General features: G+C 40.8%; 11 non-coding genes across 11 annotated transcripts; all 11 read left to right on the top strand.

Annotated features, from left to right (window-relative positions):
• Nucleotides 1-4,079: 4,079 nt before the first annotated feature.
• LOC138409104 (5S ribosomal RNA) lies at nt 4,080-4,198 on the top strand. The gene has a single exon (XR_011242425.1). It is a non-coding gene; the product is annotated as a 5S ribosomal RNA (ribosomal RNA).
• Nucleotides 4,199-4,688: 490 nt separating this feature from the next.
• On the top strand, nt 4,689-4,807 carry LOC138408235 (5S ribosomal RNA). The gene has a single exon (XR_011241554.1). It is a non-coding gene; the product is annotated as a 5S ribosomal RNA (ribosomal RNA).
• Nucleotides 4,808-5,297: 490 nt separating this feature from the next.
• Nucleotides 5,298-5,416, top strand: LOC138409102 (5S ribosomal RNA). The gene has a single exon (XR_011242423.1). It is a non-coding gene; the product is annotated as a 5S ribosomal RNA (ribosomal RNA).
• Nucleotides 5,417-5,906: 490 nt separating this feature from the next.
• On the top strand, nt 5,907-6,025 carry LOC138409101 (5S ribosomal RNA). Its single transcript, XR_011242422.1, has one exon. It is a non-coding gene; the product is annotated as a 5S ribosomal RNA (ribosomal RNA).
• A 490-nt stretch (nt 6,026-6,515) lies between these two features.
• On the top strand, nt 6,516-6,634 carry LOC138408233 (5S ribosomal RNA). Its single transcript, XR_011241552.1, has one exon. It is a non-coding gene; the product is annotated as a 5S ribosomal RNA (ribosomal RNA).
• A 490-nt stretch (nt 6,635-7,124) lies between these two features.
• On the top strand, nt 7,125-7,243 carry LOC138409100 (5S ribosomal RNA). Its single transcript, XR_011242421.1, has one exon. It is a non-coding gene; the product is annotated as a 5S ribosomal RNA (ribosomal RNA).
• A 490-nt stretch (nt 7,244-7,733) lies between these two features.
• On the top strand, nt 7,734-7,852 carry LOC138408232 (5S ribosomal RNA). The gene has a single exon (XR_011241551.1). It is a non-coding gene; the product is annotated as a 5S ribosomal RNA (ribosomal RNA).
• A 490-nt stretch (nt 7,853-8,342) lies between these two features.
• LOC138407887 (5S ribosomal RNA) lies at nt 8,343-8,461 on the top strand. The gene has a single exon (XR_011241205.1). It is a non-coding gene; the product is annotated as a 5S ribosomal RNA (ribosomal RNA).
• A 6,228-nt stretch (nt 8,462-14,689) lies between these two features.
• On the top strand, nt 14,690-14,808 carry LOC138409099 (5S ribosomal RNA). The gene has a single exon (XR_011242420.1). It is a non-coding gene; the product is annotated as a 5S ribosomal RNA (ribosomal RNA).
• A 490-nt stretch (nt 14,809-15,298) lies between these two features.
• LOC138408231 (5S ribosomal RNA) lies at nt 15,299-15,417 on the top strand. The gene has a single exon (XR_011241550.1). It is a non-coding gene; the product is annotated as a 5S ribosomal RNA (ribosomal RNA).
• A 490-nt stretch (nt 15,418-15,907) lies between these two features.
• On the top strand, nt 15,908-16,026 carry LOC138407886 (5S ribosomal RNA). Its single transcript, XR_011241204.1, has one exon. It is a non-coding gene; the product is annotated as a 5S ribosomal RNA (ribosomal RNA).
• Nucleotides 16,027-16,749: the final 723 nt, after the last annotated feature.

Raw genomic sequence — 16,749 nt, 5'->3', positions numbered from 1 at the left:
CAATACTTATGATAACGATCTTAACGATAAACGCAAGAGGGCTGAACAAAAGGTGGAAAAGACAACACATATATAACCTGAGTGAGTATGATATAATATGTATCCAAGAGACACACTGGGATGAAAGATGCATGATTGAAGTAAAGAAAGAATGGACAGGGGAAATATACTCAAATAATGGTGATGGGAAAGCTAGGGGAGTAGCTATATTAGTGAAAAAAGGAGCGGTGGGGAAGGTGAAGATGTGTGAGAACGATGGTGAAGGGAGGCTGATAGCGATTAAATTTAAACATATGAATGAAGAAATAAAACTCATAAATATACATGCAGCAAACACAGAGAAGGAGAGAAGGATGATGTTCGAACAAATGGGAGTAATGTGTGAAAGCAACAGCTTAATAGTAGGCGATTTCAATGTATGGTGTGGAAAATTAGATGTCTCTGGGAAAATGAAATTTAAAAACGACTCATCAAGAGGGGCATTACAAAAGATAAAAAGAGAGAAAAAACTGTGTGATGCGTGGAGGGAAAGAAACCCAGAGGCAAAAGTATTTTCGAGGAAACAAGTGGTGAAGGGAGAACTAAAACAAAGCAGAATAGACTTAGTGTTAAGTACAAAAAAATTAGCAGAAACAATAGGTGAAATACAGTACAAAATAACAACACTCAGCGATCACATGATGCTAAAATTCACGCTAGGGCAAGAAACAAAGACAAGAGGAGGTGGGGTGTGGTGTTTGAATGGAGAGCTACTTAAGGAAAAAAAATATAAAGAAGGTGTGAGAGAATACATAAAATGGGAGATGAATGAGAGAATGTATGAGGAGGATATAGGGCGGTGGTGGGAAAAATTAAAAGAAGGAATAAAAGAAATAAGCAAAAAATATGGTAGGAACAAGAGCAAGAAAGGGAAAGAGAGGGAAAAGTGGTTAGTGAGGGAGATAGAAAGAGAGGAAGAGAAAGCTGAAAAAGAGGAAAATTATGACACAAAAGAGTACATTAAAAAAAAAAATGAACTAAAAGAAATAGAACAGGGAAAATGCCAAGGAGCAATCATCAGAAGCAGAGCAAGATACACCATAGAGGGAGAGAAATGCACAGGATATTTCCTAGGGCTAGAGAAAACAAGGCAGAAAAACAACTACATTGAACAAGTGGAGGGAAAGAGAGGAGAGAAGATAAAAGACATAGCTGGAATAGTAGAGAGAGTAGAAGAATTTTACAGAGAGCTGTACAAGAAAGAAGAGGTAGACAATGAGAGTAGCAGACAAGTGATTGAGAAAATAAAAAATAGGATAAGCGAGAATGACAGAGAGATGTGTGAGGGAGAGATAAGTAGAGAGGAGATAGAGACAGCAATAAGCGGGTTAGGGAGAAATAAAAGTCCAGGAACAGACGGCTTAATAGGAGAATTCTACATAGAGTTTAGAGAAGAATTAACACCAGTATTAGAGAAGTTGTATAAATGGATAGAAGAAAAGGGAAAGATACCGCAAAGCATGACAACAGGGCTAGTAAGCATAATTCACAAAAAAGGGAGCAGGGATAATTTAGAAAATTATAGACCACTGACAATGTTAAATGGCGACTATAAAATCTTAGCAAAGGTATTAGCAAACAGGATAAAGAAAGTAATAGGGACGGTGGTTGGGAGCACACAAGCATATAGCATACCAGGTAGGGACATAGCAGACACTATAAGCAGCATCAGAGACACAATAACATACATGAAAGAGAACAGGAAAGGGATAGTACTAAGCATAGATCAAAACAAAGCATTCGACAGAGTAGACCACAGTTATCTATATAAAGTATTAGGGAAAGCAGGTTTTGGAAATAAGATGATAGGGAGGATTAGGACAATGTATGAGAAAGCAGCAAGCAAGGTAAAAATTAATGGAATAATCACAAATGAATTTAGAATAGAAAGATCAGTAAGACAGGGATGTCCGTTATCGGCTCTCCTGTACGCATTGTCCGCAGAGCCGTTAGCGGCATTAATATTACAAAACAAGAAAATAAAGGGCATAGAACTACCGGGTGGACAGGTGAGCACGTTATATCAATATGCAGACGACACAACGGTGACAGTGGTAGACAAGGAAAGCGTAGCAGAGACGTTAGAAAGTGCAGAATTATTTGGTAGGGCATCAGGAGCAAGTATGGGAGCAACCAGTTTTTCTAAACCCAAAAATAACAATTAATGGAGCAACAATATACAACAGAACCATATGGAATGCAGGGATCAGGAAAGTAAAGGATATAGTGTACGAGCATGTTCCAGGCTTCATGGGAGCACAAGTGATAGTGGATGAAGTAAGAGGGAGGGGGGACGAGATATGGTTGGGAACAGCAGAAGCAATAATGGAAAAAATTAAGAAGGCAATGCCGAAAGAATGGATGGACATGATTGAGAGAGAGGCTGGGGTGAGGGAAGAAAGAGAGATAGAAATGTATGTGGGCAAAGGAGAGAGCAGAATGAGTCTGAACTGTGTGAAAACAAAAATACTCTATAAATGTTTAAGAGGGGAAGAAGTGAGAAGACCGGCTGCTGAGAATGTATGGAAGAAAGTTATGGATGGACTGGATGCAGAAAAGATATGGATGAATCTAAGAGTGAAATGGAACAGCATAGAGTGTGAAAACTTTGATTATCTCTTGAGACACAATAGAATTTTCAATAACCTGATCATAAGCAAGTTTGATGTGAATGTGAAAAAGGAATGTGATGTGTGTAAGATAAAAGTGGAAACATGTATGCATGAGTTTGTCGAATGCAGTGAGTTAGAAAGTTTCTTTGAGAGGATGAAAGGAACGATAAGCAGATGCTGGGAAGGGAAATTGATAGAAAGGATGGAATGGAGAAAGATGTGGCTGTTTGGGATGAATGGCAGAGTGAAAGAGTGTAATATTATTTTGTTAAACTATGTGTTGAGTCATGCAAGATATGCAGTTAAACTCAGGAGAAACTTGGCCCATTATGAAAAGAAAAAAGCTGAAGTATGGAGTGTGTTTAAAAACATGATAAAAAGAGATGTAAACATGATACACAGATACACGGAAAAAGAAGAGTTTAAAAAAGGATTTGTGGATGGAAGCACTCTGATAGAGGTAACAGATGATGGGAATGTGGAATTTGATTTCGGCAAAAATGAATGAAAAGTGTTGTATGTGCCAGCTGTAAGTGTCAATATGTAATGGCATTTTTAAAAAAATTAGGTGTCTTCTTATTGGTTTTGTTTTGTTTTGTTGTTTTGTTGTTTTGTTTATTTTATTTTGTTTGTTTGTTTGTTTTGTTGTTGCATTGTTGTTGGTTTTTCTGATGTTTTCTGTTTTTCTCATTTTCTGACTTAAATATTCATTATCTATGGAAGTGTGGGTCTTATCTCAGACAGTAGTCTGAGATAATGACGAGATATGTATATAAATGTAATATCTGTACATAAAATGTATGAAAATTATGTATTTTTGATAATAAAAAAAAAAAAAAAAACACGCCCGATCTCGTCTGATCTCGGAAGCTAAGCAGGGTCGGGCCTGGTTAGTACTTGAATTGGAGACCGCCTGGGAATACCAGGTGCTGTAAGCTTTTTAGACTTTTCTTTGCAGAGGGCGCTGTTGCTGCTGCTTCAGAGGAGACACCTCTTGGAAAGAGCAGGAAAGACTGTTCATCAAAGGAAAAAAGAATATGGAACCCTCACATCATCACTGAAAGGTGAAAGTGAGCATTCATCAGATTTGTTTCTAATCAAAACACTACTTTATTCATGTTTTATTAACATATCATTTTCAAATTGTCTTATTTGGAGAGAGCAATGAGAGAGCAGGGAGTTTACTCTGCATCAGGGAAACAACTGGATATGAAACACTGACAATATTGCTGAAGGTCATTTTTGAAAATTGTAATGATTTTTTTCTTGCAACGATATGACAAAATTGCACCTTGAGATTGATTTTGGAACAATTGACCCTCCCGCCCACCCACACCTCAAGATGCTATGGTTGCAAAGCAACAGAAGAACCATTGATGATGGTGATGATTCACATGTATAAAGGAGGTATTGTGGGTGGAGTTAATCGCTTACGGCCATACCACCCTGAACACGCCCGATCTCGTCTGATCTCGGAAGCTAAGCAGGGTCGGGCCTGGTTAGTACTTGAATTGGAGACCGCCTGGGAATACCAGGTGCTGTAAGCTTTTTAGACTTTTCTTTGCAGAGGGCGCTGTTGCTGCTGCTTCAGAGGAGACACCTCTTGGAAAGAGCAGGAAAGACTGTTCATCAAAGGAAAAAAGAATATGGAACCCTCACATCATCACTGAAAGGTGAAAGTGAGCATTCATCAGATTTGTTTCTAATCAAAACACTACTTTATTCATGTTTTATTAACATATCATTTTCAAATTGTCTTATTTGGAGAGAGCAATGAGAGAGCAGGGAGTTTACTCTGCATCAGGGAAACAACTGGATATGAAACACTGACAATATTGCTGAAGGTCATTTTTGAAAATTGTAATGATTTTTTTCTTGCAACGATATGACAAAATTGCACCTTGAGATTGATTTTGGAACAATTGACCCTCCCGCCCACCCACACCTCAAGATGCTATGGTTGCAAAGCAACAGAAGAACCATTGATGATGGTGATGATTCACATGTATAAAGGAGGTATTGTGGGTGGAGTTAATCGCTTACGGCCATACCACCCTGAACACGCCCGATCTCGTCTGATCTCGGAAGCTAAGCAGGGTCGGGCCTGGTTAGTACTTGAATGGGAGACCGCCTGGGAATACCAGGTGCTGTAAGCTTTTTAGACTTTTCTTTGCAGAGGGCGCTGTTGCTGCTGCTTCAGAGGAGACACCTCTTGGAAAGAGCAGGAAAGACTGTTCATCAAAGGAAAAAAGAATATGGAACCCTCACATCATCACTGAAAGGTGAAAGTGAGCATTCATCAGATTTGTTTCTAATCAAAACACTACTTTATTCATGTTTTATTGACATATCATTTTCAAATTGTCTTATTTGGAGAGAGCAATGAGAGAGCAGGGAGTTTACTCTGCATCAGGGAAATAACTGGATATGAAACACTGACAATATTGCTGAAGGTCATTTTTGAAAATTGTAATGATTTTTTTCTTGCAACGATATGACAAAATTGCACCTTGAGATTGATTTTGGAACAATTGACCCTCCCGCCCACCCACACCTCAAGATGCTATGGTTGCAAAGCAACAGAAGAACCATTGATGATGGTGATGATTCACATGTATAAAGGAGGTATTGTGGGTGGAGTTAATCGCTTACGGCCATACCACCCTGAACACGCCCGATCTCGTCTGATCTCGGAAGCTAAGCAGGGTCGGGCCTGGTTAGTACTTGAATTGGAGACCGCCTGGGAATACCAGGTGCTGTAAGCTTTTTAGACTTTTCTTTGCAGAGGGCGCTGTTGCTGCTGCTTCAGAGGAGACACCTCTTGGAAAGAGCAGGAAAGACTGTTCATCAAAGGAAAAAAGAATATGGAACCCTCACATCATCACTGAAAGGTGAAAGTGAGCATTCATCAGATTTGTTTCTAATCAAAACACTACTTTATTCATGTTTTATTAACATATCATTTTCAAATTGTCTTATTTGGAGAGAGCAATGAGAGAGCAGGGAGTTTACTCTGCATCAGGGAAACAACTGGATATGAAACACTGACAATATTGCTGAAGGTCATTTTTGAAAATTGTAATGATTTTTTTCTTGCAACGATATGACAAAATTGCACCTTGAGATTGATTTTGGAACAATTGACCCTCCCGCCCACCCACACCTCAAGATGCTATGGTTGCAAAGCAACAGAAGAACCATTGATGATGGTGATGATTCACATGTATAAAGGAGGTATTGTGGGTGGAGTTAATCGCTTACGGCCATACCACCCTGAACACGCCCGATCTCGTCTGATCTCGGAAGCTAAGCAGGGTCGGGCCTGGTTAGTACTTGAATTGGAGACCGCCTGGGAATACCAGGTGCTGTAAGCTTTTTAGACTTTTCTTTGCAGAGGGCGCTGTTGCTGCTGCTTCAGAGGAGACACCTCTTGGAAAGAGCAGGAAAGACTGTTCATCAAAGGAAAAAAGAATATGGAACCCTCACATCATCACTGAAAGGTGAAAGTGAGCATTCATCAGATTTGTTTCTAATCAAAACACTACTTTATTCATGTTTTATTAACATATCATTTTCAAATTGTCTTATTTGGAGAGAGCAATGAGAGAGCAGGGAGTTTACTCTGCATCAGGGAAACAACTGGATATGAAACACTGACAATATTGCTGAAGGTCATTTTTGAAAATTGTAATGATTTTTTTCTTGCAACGATATGACAAAATTGCACCTTGAGATTGATTTTGGAACAATTGACCCTCCCGCCCACCCACACCTCAAGATGCTATGGTTGCAAAGCAACAGAAGAACCATTGATGATGGTGATGATTCACATGTATAAAGGAGGTATTGTGGGTGGAGTTAATCGCTTACGGCCATACCACCCTGAACACGCCCGATCTCGTCTGATCTCGGAAGCTAAGCAGGGTCGGGCCTGGTTAGTACTTGAATGGGAGACCGCCTGGGAATACCAGGTGCTGTAAGCTTTTTAGACTTTTCTTTGCAGAGGGCGCTGTTGCTGCTGCTTCAGAGGAGACACCTCTTGGAAAGAGCAGGAAAGACTGTTCATCAAAGGAAAAAAGAATATGGAACCCTCACATCATCACTGAAAGGTGAAAGTGAGCATTCATCAGATTTGTTTCTAATCAAAACACTACTTTATTCATGTTTTATTGACATATCATTTTCAAATTGTCTTATTTGGAGAGAGCAATGAGAGAGCAGGGAGTTTACTCTGCATCAGGGAAATAACTGGATATGAAACACTGACAATATTGCTGAAGGTCATTTTTGAAAATTGTAATGATTTTTTTCTTGCAACGATATGACAAAATTGCACCTTGAGATTGATTTTGGAACAATTGACCCTCCCGCCCACCCACACCTCAAGATGCTATGGTTGCAAAGCAACAGAAGAACCATTGATGATGGTGATGATTCACATGTATAAAGGAGGTATTGTGGGTGGAGTTAATCGCTTACGGCCATACCACCCTGAACACGCCCGATCTCGTCTGATCTCGGAAGCTAAGCAGGGTCGGGCCTGGTTAGTACTTGAATTGGAGACCGCCTGGGAATACCAGGTGCTGTAAGCTTTTTAGACTTTTCTTTGCAGAGGGCGCTGTTGCTGCTGCTTCAGAGGAGACACCTCTTGGAAAGAGCAGGAAAGACTGTTCATCAAAGGAAAAAAGAATATGGAACCCTCACATCATCACTGAAAGGTGAAAGTGAGCATTCATCAGATTTGTTTCTAATCAAAACACTACTTTATTCATGTTTTATTAACATATCATTTTCAAATTGTCTTATTTGGAGAGAGCGATGAAAGAGCAGGGAGTTTACTCTGCATCAGGGAAACAACTGGATATGAAACACTGACAATATTGCTGAAGGTCATTTTTGAAAATTGTAATGATTTTTTTCTTGCAACGATATGACAAAGTTGCACCTTGAGATTGATTTTGGAACAATTGACCCTCCCGCCCACCCACACCTCAAGATGCTATGGTTGCAAAGCAACAGAAGAACCATTGATGATGGTGATGATTCACATGTATAAAGGAGGTATTGTGGGTGGAGTTAATCGCTTACGGCCATACCACCCTGAACACGCCCGATCTCGTCTGATCTCGGAAGCTAAGCAGGGTCGGGCCTGGTTAGTACTTGAATGGGAGACCGCCTGGGAATACCAGGTGCTGTAAGCTTTTTAGACTTTTCTTTGCAGAGGGCGCTGTTGCTGCTGCTTCAGAGGAGACACCTCTTGGAAAGAGCAGGAAAGACTGTTCATCAAAGGAAAAAAGAATATGGAACCCTCACATCATCACTGAAAGGTGAAAGTGAGCATTCATCAGATTTGTTTCTAATCAAAACACTACTTTATTCATGTTTTATTGACATATCATTTTCAAATTGTCTTATTTGGAGAGAGCAATGAGAGAGCAGGGAGTTTACTCTGCATCAGGGAAACAACTGGATATGAAACACTGACAATATTGCTGAAGGTCATTTTTGTAAATTGTAATGATTTTTTTCTTGCAACGATATGACAAAATTGCACCTTGAGATTGATTTTGGAACAATTGACCCTCCCGCCCACCCACACCTCAAGATGCTATGGTTGCAAAGCAACAGAAGAACCATTGATGATGGTGATGATTCACATGTATAAAGGAGGTATTGTGGGTGGAGTTAATCGCTTACGGCCATACCACCCTGAACACGCCCGATCTCGTCCGATCTCGGAAGCTAAGCAGGGTCGGGCCTGGTTAGTACTTGAATGGGAGACCGCCTGGGAATACCAGGTGCTGTAAGCTTTTTAGACTTTTCTTTGCAGAGGGCGCTGTTGCTGCTGCTTCAGAGGAGACACCTCTTGGAAAGAGCAGGAAAGACTGTTCATCAAAGGAAAAAAGAATATGGAACCCTCACATCATCACTGAAAGGTGAAAGTGAGCATTCATCAGATTTGTTTCTAATCAAAACACTACTTTATTCATGTTTTATTAACATATCATTTTCAAATTGTCTTATTTGGAGAGAGCGATGAAAGAGCAGGGAGTTTCCTCTGCATCAGGGAAACAACTGGATATGAAACACTGACAATATTGCTGAAGGTCATTTTTGAAAATTGTAATGATTTTTTTCTTGCAACGATATGACAAAATTGCACCTTGAGATTGATTTTGGAACAATTGACCCTCCCGCCCACCCACACCTCAAGATGCTATGGTTGCAAAGCAACAGAAGAACCATTGATGATGTTGATGATTCACATGTATAAAGGAGGTATTGTGGGTGGAGTTAATCGCTTACGGCCATACCACCCTGAACACAGCGCATGCGTGACGGATCAGCAGGTATCTTTTTTGAAATCGACGGACGTTGAGCACCACGGGTGACTCAGCTCCGCTCTCCTTTTTTCCCCCCTTTTTTCTTTATCTACTGAACATTTAAATGAGATAATAGAATTAAAATACAGCAAAGGACTGAGAGATACCCCCCCCCAACAGTGTCGCACTGTCTGGGGGAATCTATTTAAGTTTGTTTTCCCCCTCCCTCTTCTAATCCTCCACTTTGGAGCGCTTTATGTTTAAAAAAAAAATCATGACGGACCTCACGGCGACAACACGGAACGGAAAAACGATGAATGAGACAGACAGCGGACAAGAAAATGAAGGAAAGAAGAACAGAGAATTAAACGACACGGAGAGGGACGGGAAGAAACTCACCGTGAGTGTAGAAACAGAAGGAGAGGAGGAAGTAAGCACCATGACGCTGATGCGGTGCGTGCGCGAGCTGTGCGGAGGACTGGTGGCATGCCGATACATAAATCCCAGGAAAGACGAGATGACAATGAGCCATCCGAAAGGGAAAGAGAGGCTGATGGAGGGATTCCGGATCGGGGAGACAAGAGTCCACGCCAGAGAGCTATGTAACGACGAGTTGGTGGTCTCCTTCCTGAACCTGCCATACTACATAGAGGACCAGGAAATATTGGAGAAGCTGAGTGGATGGGGGGTGACAGCAGTCACAGCAATAAGGAGACGGATGTGGCCGGGGACACAAGTGGCAGACGGGACAAGATTCCTAAAAGTGAAATTCAACGATCAGATCCAGTCCCTCCCATACTCAACAAAATTTAACACAGCCCTCGGAACGGAGTATTTCAGAGTAATTCACGACAAACAAACAAAAGTCTGCAGGATGTGCATGCAGCCAGGGCACATCCTGAGAGAGTGCCCAGAGTTTCAGTGTCACAGATGCGGAGTTCAGGGGCACTACGCAAGGGAATGCGGAAGCCAAATGGACAGGACAAGAGAAAAGAACGGACCCAAAGACGGGAAAGAGAACACCATGGAGATAGAAGGAATAGAAGGAGACACGGAGGAGGAAGAAAGCGAGGGAGAGGCGGGGAGTGAGGACTCGGATGGCAGCGACGGGGAGCGCGGAGCAGCGGAGGAGATGGAGATGACAGAGGCGATCATGATGTCAGCGGCGGAGACGAAGGGAGCAGCGGGGACGGAGTTAGCAGCGGTGAACAAGACAGCAGCGGAGAAAGAGAAGACAACGGGGACGGTGACGACAACGGGGACGGTGACAACGACGGAGAAGGTGACAACAGCGGCGGCGGAGTCAGAAGCGACGAAGCAGACAGCAGCGGAGACGGAGAAGGAAGCGAAGACGGTGACAACGGCGGTGACGGTGGCAACAGCGGTGATGAAGATAGCAGCGGTGAACGCAACAGCGGTGAAGGAGAACGAGGCTGCAGCGGAAAAGGACGGAGTGAGCGGAGAGAAGAAAGCACAAACACACATAGAAGGAGAGGAAGCAGATAAGAAAACAAATGATCAAGACATGGACATGGACTTAATGACCCAAATAATGCAACTAAGAAAGAGACAAAACCCTCAGAGGCAACAGAGACAGTACAAGAAAAGCAAAAGCAAAAACAAATGAACATAACAATACTTATGATAACGATCTTAACGATAAACGCAAGAGGGCTGAACAAAAGGTGGAAAAGACAACACATATATAACCTGAGTGAGTATGATATAATATGTATCCAAGAGACACACTGGGATGAAAGATGCATGATTGAAGTAAAGAAAGAATGGACAGGGGAAATATACTCAAATAATGGTGATGGGAAAGCTAGGGGAGTAGCTATATTAGTGAAAAAAGGAGCGGTGGGGAAGGTGAAGATGTGTGAGAACGATGGTGAAGGGAGGCTGATAGCGATTAAATTTAAACATATGAATGAAGAAATAAAACTCATAAATATACATGCAGCAAACACAGAGAAGGAGAGAAGGATGATGTTCGAACAAATGGGAGTAATGTGTGAAAGCAACAGCTTAATAGTAGGCGATTTCAATGTATGGTGTGGAAAATTAGATGTCTCTGGGAAAATGAAATTTAAAAACGACTCATCAAGAGGGGCATTACAAAAGATAAAAAGAGAGAAAAAACTGTGTGATGCGTGGAGGGAAAGAAACCCAGAGGCAAAAGTATTTTCGAGGAAACAAGTGGTGAAGGGAGAACTAAAACAAAGCAGAATAGACTTAGTGTTAAGTACAAAAAAATTAGCAGAAACAATAGGTGAAATACAGTACAAAATAACAACACTCAGCGATCACATGATGCTAAAATTCACGCTAGGGCAAGAAACAAAGACAAGAGGAGGTGGGGTGTGGTGTTTGAATGGAGAGCTACTTAAGGAAAAAAAATATAACGAAGGTGTGAGAGAATACATAAAATGGGAGATGAATGAGAGAATGTATGAGGAGGATATAGGGCGGTGGTGGGAAAAATTAAAAGAAGGAATAAAAGAAATAAGCAAAAAATATGGTAGGAACAAGAGCAAGAAAGGGAAAGAGAGAGAAAAGTGGTTAGTGAGGGAGATAGAAAGAGAGGAAGAGAAAGCTGAAAAAGAGGAAAATTATGACACAAAAGAGTACATTAAAAAAAAAAATGAACTAAAAGAAATAGAACAGGGAAAATGCCAAGGAGCAATCATCAGAAGCAGAGCAAGATACACCATAGAGGGAGAGAAATGCACAGGATATTTCCTAGGGCTAGAGAAAACAAGGCAGAAAAACAACTACATTGAACAAGTGGAGGGAAAGAGAGGAGAGAAGATAAAAGACATAGCTGGAATAGTAGAGAGAGTAGAAGAATTTTACAGAGAGCTGTACAAGAAAGAAGAGGTAGACAATGAGAGTAGCAGACAAGTGATTGAGAAAATAAAAAATAGGATAAGCGAGAATGACAGAGAGATGTGTGAGGGAGAGATAAGTAGAGAGGAGATAGAGACAGCAATAAGCGGGTTAGGGAGAAATAAAAGTCCAGGAACAGACGGCTTAATAGGAGAATTCTACATAGAGTTTAGAGAAGAATTAACACCAGTATTAGAGAAGTTGTATAAATGGATAGAAGAAAAGGGAAAGATACCGCAAAGCATGACAACAGGGCTAGTAAGCATAATTCACAAAAAAGGGAGCAGGGATAATTTAGAAAATTATAGACCACTGACAATGTTAAATGGCGACTATAAAATCTTAGCAAAGGTATTAGCAAACAGGATAAAGAAAGTAATAGGGACGGTGGTTGGGAGCACACAAGCATATAGCATACCAGGTAGGGACATAGCAGACACTATAAGCAGCATCAGAGACACAATAACATACATGAAAGAGAACAGGAAAGGGATAGTACTAAGCATAGATCAAAACAAAGCATTCGACAGAGTAGACCACAGTTATCTATATAAAGTATTAGGGAAAGCAGGTTTTGGAAATAAGATGATAGGGAGGATTAGGACAATGTATGAGAAAGCAGCAAGCAAGGTAAAAATTAATGGAATAATCACAAATGAATTTAGAATAGAAAGATCAGTAAGACAGGGATGTCCGTTATCGGCTCTCCTGTACGCATTGTCCGCAGAGCCGTTAGCGGCATTAATATTACAAAACAAGAAAATAAAGGGCATAGAACTACCGGGTGGACAGGTGAGCACGTTATATCAATATGCAGACGACACAACGGTGACAGTGGTAGACAAGGAAAGCGTAGCAGAGACGTTAGAAAGTGCAGAATTATTTGGTAGGGCATCAGGAGCAAGTATGGGAGCAACCAGTTTTTCTAAACCCAAAAATAACAATTAATGGAGCAACAATATACAACAGAACCATATGGAATGCAGGGATCAGGAAAGTAAAGGATATAGTGTACGAGCATGTTCCAGGCTTCATGGGAGCACAAGTGATAGTGGATGAAGTAAGAGGGAGGGGGGACGAGATATGGTTGGGAACAGCAGAAGCAATAATGGAAAAAATTAAGAAGGCAATGCCGAAAGAATGGATGGACATGATTGAGAGAGAGGCTGGGGTGAGGGAAGAAAGAGAGATAGAAATGTATGTGGGCAAAGGAGAGAGCAGAATGAGTCTGAACTGTGTGAAAACAAAAATACTCTATAAATGTTTAAGAGGGGAAGAAGTGAGAAGACCGGCTGCTGAGAATGTATGGAAGAAAGTTATGGATGGACTGGATGCAGAAAAGATATGGATGAATCTAAGAGTGAAATGGAACAGCATAGAGTGTGAAAACTTTGATTATCTCTTGAGACACAATAGAATTTTCAATAACCTGATCATAAGCAAGTTTGATGTGAATGTGAAAAAGGAATGTGATGTGTGTAAGATAAAAGTGGAAACATGTATGCATGAGTTTGTCGAATGCAGTGAGTTAGAAAGTTTCTTTGAGAGGATGAAAGGAACGATAAGCAGATGCTGGGAAGGGAAATTGATAGAAAGGATGGAATGGAGAAAGATGTGGCTGTTTGGGATGAATGGCAGAGTGAAAGAGTGTAATATTAATCTGTTAAACTATGTGTTGAGTCATGCAAGATATGCAGTTTAACTCAGGAGAAACTTGGCCCATTATGAAAAGAAAAAAGCTGAAGTATGGAGTGTGTTTAAAAACATGATAAAAAGAGATGTAAACATGATACACAGATACACGGAAAAAGAAGAGTTTAAAAAAGGATTTGTGGATGGAAGCACTCTGATAGAGGTAACAGATGATGGGAATGTGGAATTTGATTTCGGCAAAAATGAATGAAAAGTGTTGTATGTGCCAGCTGTAAGTGTCAATATGTAATGGCATTTTTAAAAAAATTAGGTGTCTTCTTATTGGTTTTGTTTTGTTTTGTTGTTTTGTTGTTTTGTTTATTTTATTTTGTTTGTTTGTTTGTTTGTTTTGTTGTTGCATTGTTGTTGGTTTTTCTGATGTTTTCTGTTTTTCTCATTTTCTGACTTAAATATTCATTATCTATGGAAGTGTGGGTCTTATCTCAGACAGTAGTCTGAGATAATGACGAGATATGTATATAAATGTAATATCTGTACATAAAATGTATGAAAATTATGTATTTTTGATAATAAAAAAAAAAAAAAAACACGCCCGATCTCGTCTGATCTCGGAAGCTAAGCAGGGTCGGGCCTGGTTAGTACTTGAATTGGAGACCGCCTGGGAATACCAGGTGCTGTAAGCTTTTTAGACTTTTCTTTGCAGAGGGCGCTGTTGCTGCTGCTTCAGAGGAGACACCTCTTGGAAAGAGCAGGAAAGACTGTTCATCAAAGGAAAAAAGAATATGGAACCCTCACATCATCACTGAAAGGTGAAAGTGAGCATTCATCAGATTTGTTTCTAATCAAAACACTACTTTATTCATGTTTTATTGACATATCATTTTCAAATTGTCTTATTTGGAGAGAGCAATGAGAGAGCAGGGAGTTTACTCTGCATCAGGGAAATAACTGGATATGAAACACTGACAATATTGCTGAAGGTCATTTTTGAAAATTGTAATGATTTTTTTCTTGCAACGATATGACAAAATTGCACCTTGAGATTGATTTTGGAACAATTGACCCTCCCGCCCACCCACACCTCAAGATGCTATGGTTGCAAAGCAACAGAAGAACCATTGATGATGGTGATGATTCACATGTATAAAGGAGGTATTGTGGGTGGAGTTAATCGCTTACGGCCATACCACCCTGAACACGCCCGATCTCGTCTGATCTCGGAAGCTAAGCAGGGTCGGGCCTGGTTAGTACTTGAATTGGAGACCGCCTGGGAATACCAGGTGCTGTAAGCTTTTTAGACTTTTCTTTGCAGAGGGCGCTGTTGCTGCTGCTTCAGAGGAGACACCTCTTGGAAAGAGCAGGAAAGACTGTTCATCAAAGGAAAAAAGAATATGGAACCCTCACATCATCACTGAAAGGTGAAAGTGAGCATTCATCAGATTTGTTTCTAATCAAAACACTACTTTATTCATGTTTTATTAACATATCATTTTCAAATTGTCTTATTTGGAGAGAGCGATGAAAGAGCAGGGAGTTTACTCTGCATCAGGGAAACAACTGGATATGAAACACTGACAATATTGCTGAAGGTCATTTTTGAAAATTGTAATGATTTTTTTCTTGCAACGATATGACAAAGTTGCACCTTGAGATTGATTTTGGAACAATTGACCCTCCCGCCCACCCACACCTCAAGATGCTATGGTTGCAAAGCAACAGAAGAACCATTGATGATGGTGATGATTCACATGTATAAAGGAGGTATTGTGGGTGGAGTTAATCGCTTACGGCCATACCACCCTGAACACGCCCGATCTCGTCTGATCTCGGAAGCTAAGCAGGGTCGGGCCTGGTTAGTACTTGAATGGGAGACCGCCTGGGAATACCAGGTGCTGTAAGCTTTTTAGACTTTTCTTTGCAGAGGGCGCTGTTGCTGCTGCTTCAGAGGAGACACCTCTTGGAAAGAGCAGGAAAGACTGTTCATCAAAGGAAAAAAGAATATGGAACCCTCACATCATCACTGAAAGGTGAAAGTGAGCATTCATCAGATTTGTTTCTAATCAAAACACTACTTTATTCATGTTTTATTGACATATCATTTTCAAATTGTCTTATTTGGAGAGAGCAATGAGAGAGCAGGGAGTTTACTCTGCATCAGGGAAACAACTGGATATGAAACACTGACAATATTGCTGAAGGTCATTTTTGTAAATTGTAATGATTTTTTTCTTGCAACGATATGACAAAATTGCACCTTGAGATTGATTTTGGAACAATTGACCCTCCCGCCCACCCACACCTCAAGATGCTATGGTTGCAAAGCAACAGAAGAACCATTGATGATGGTGATGATTCACATGTATAAAGGAGGTATTGTGGGTGGAGTTAATCGCTTACGGCCATACCACCCTGAACACGCCCGATCTCGTCCGATCTCGGAAGCTAAGCAGGGTCGGGCCTGGTTAGTACTTGAATGGGAGACCGCCTGGGAATACCAGGTGCTGTAAGCTTTTTAGACTTTTCTTTGCAGAGGGCGCTGTTGCTGCTGCTTCAGAGGAGACACCTCTTGGAAAGAGCAGGAAAGACTGTTCATCAAAGGAAAAAAGAATATGGAACCCTCACATCATCACTGAAAGGTGAAAGTGAGCATTCATCAGATTTGTTTCTAATCAAAACACTACTTTATTCATGTTTTATTAACATATCATTTTCAAATTGTCTTATTTGGAGAGAGCGATGAAAGAGCAGGGAGTTTCCTCTGCATCAGGGAAACAACTGGATATGAAACACTGACAATATTGCTGAAGGTCATTTTTGAAAATTGTAATGATTTTTTTCTTGCAACGATATGACAAAATTGCACCTTGAGATTGATTTTGGAACAATTGACCCTCCCGCCCACCCACACCTCAAGATGCTATGGTTGCAAAGCAACAGAAGAACCATTGATGATGTTGATGATTCACATGTATAAAGGAGGTATTGTGGGTGGAGTTAATCGCTTACGGCCATACCACCCTGAACACAGCGCATGCGTGACGGATCAGCAGGTATCTTTTTTGAAATCGACGGACGTTGAGCACCACGGGTGACTCAGCTCCGCTCTCCTTTTTTCCCCCCTTTTTTCTTTATCTACTGAACATTTAAATGAGATAATAGAATTAAAATACAGCAAAGGACTGAGAGATACCCCCCCCCAACAGTGTCGCACTGTCTGGGGGAATCTATTTAAG

Source organism: Paralichthys olivaceus, chromosome 5 (genome assembly GCF_024713975.1).
Source record: "Paralichthys olivaceus isolate ysfri-2021 chromosome 5, ASM2471397v2, whole genome shotgun sequence".
In the NCBI taxonomy this organism is placed as follows: Eukaryota; Metazoa; Chordata; class Actinopteri; order Pleuronectiformes; family Paralichthyidae; genus Paralichthys; species Paralichthys olivaceus.
Note: the sequence above shows the minus strand (reverse complement) of the source record. Positions and strands in the feature narration are given on the sequence as shown.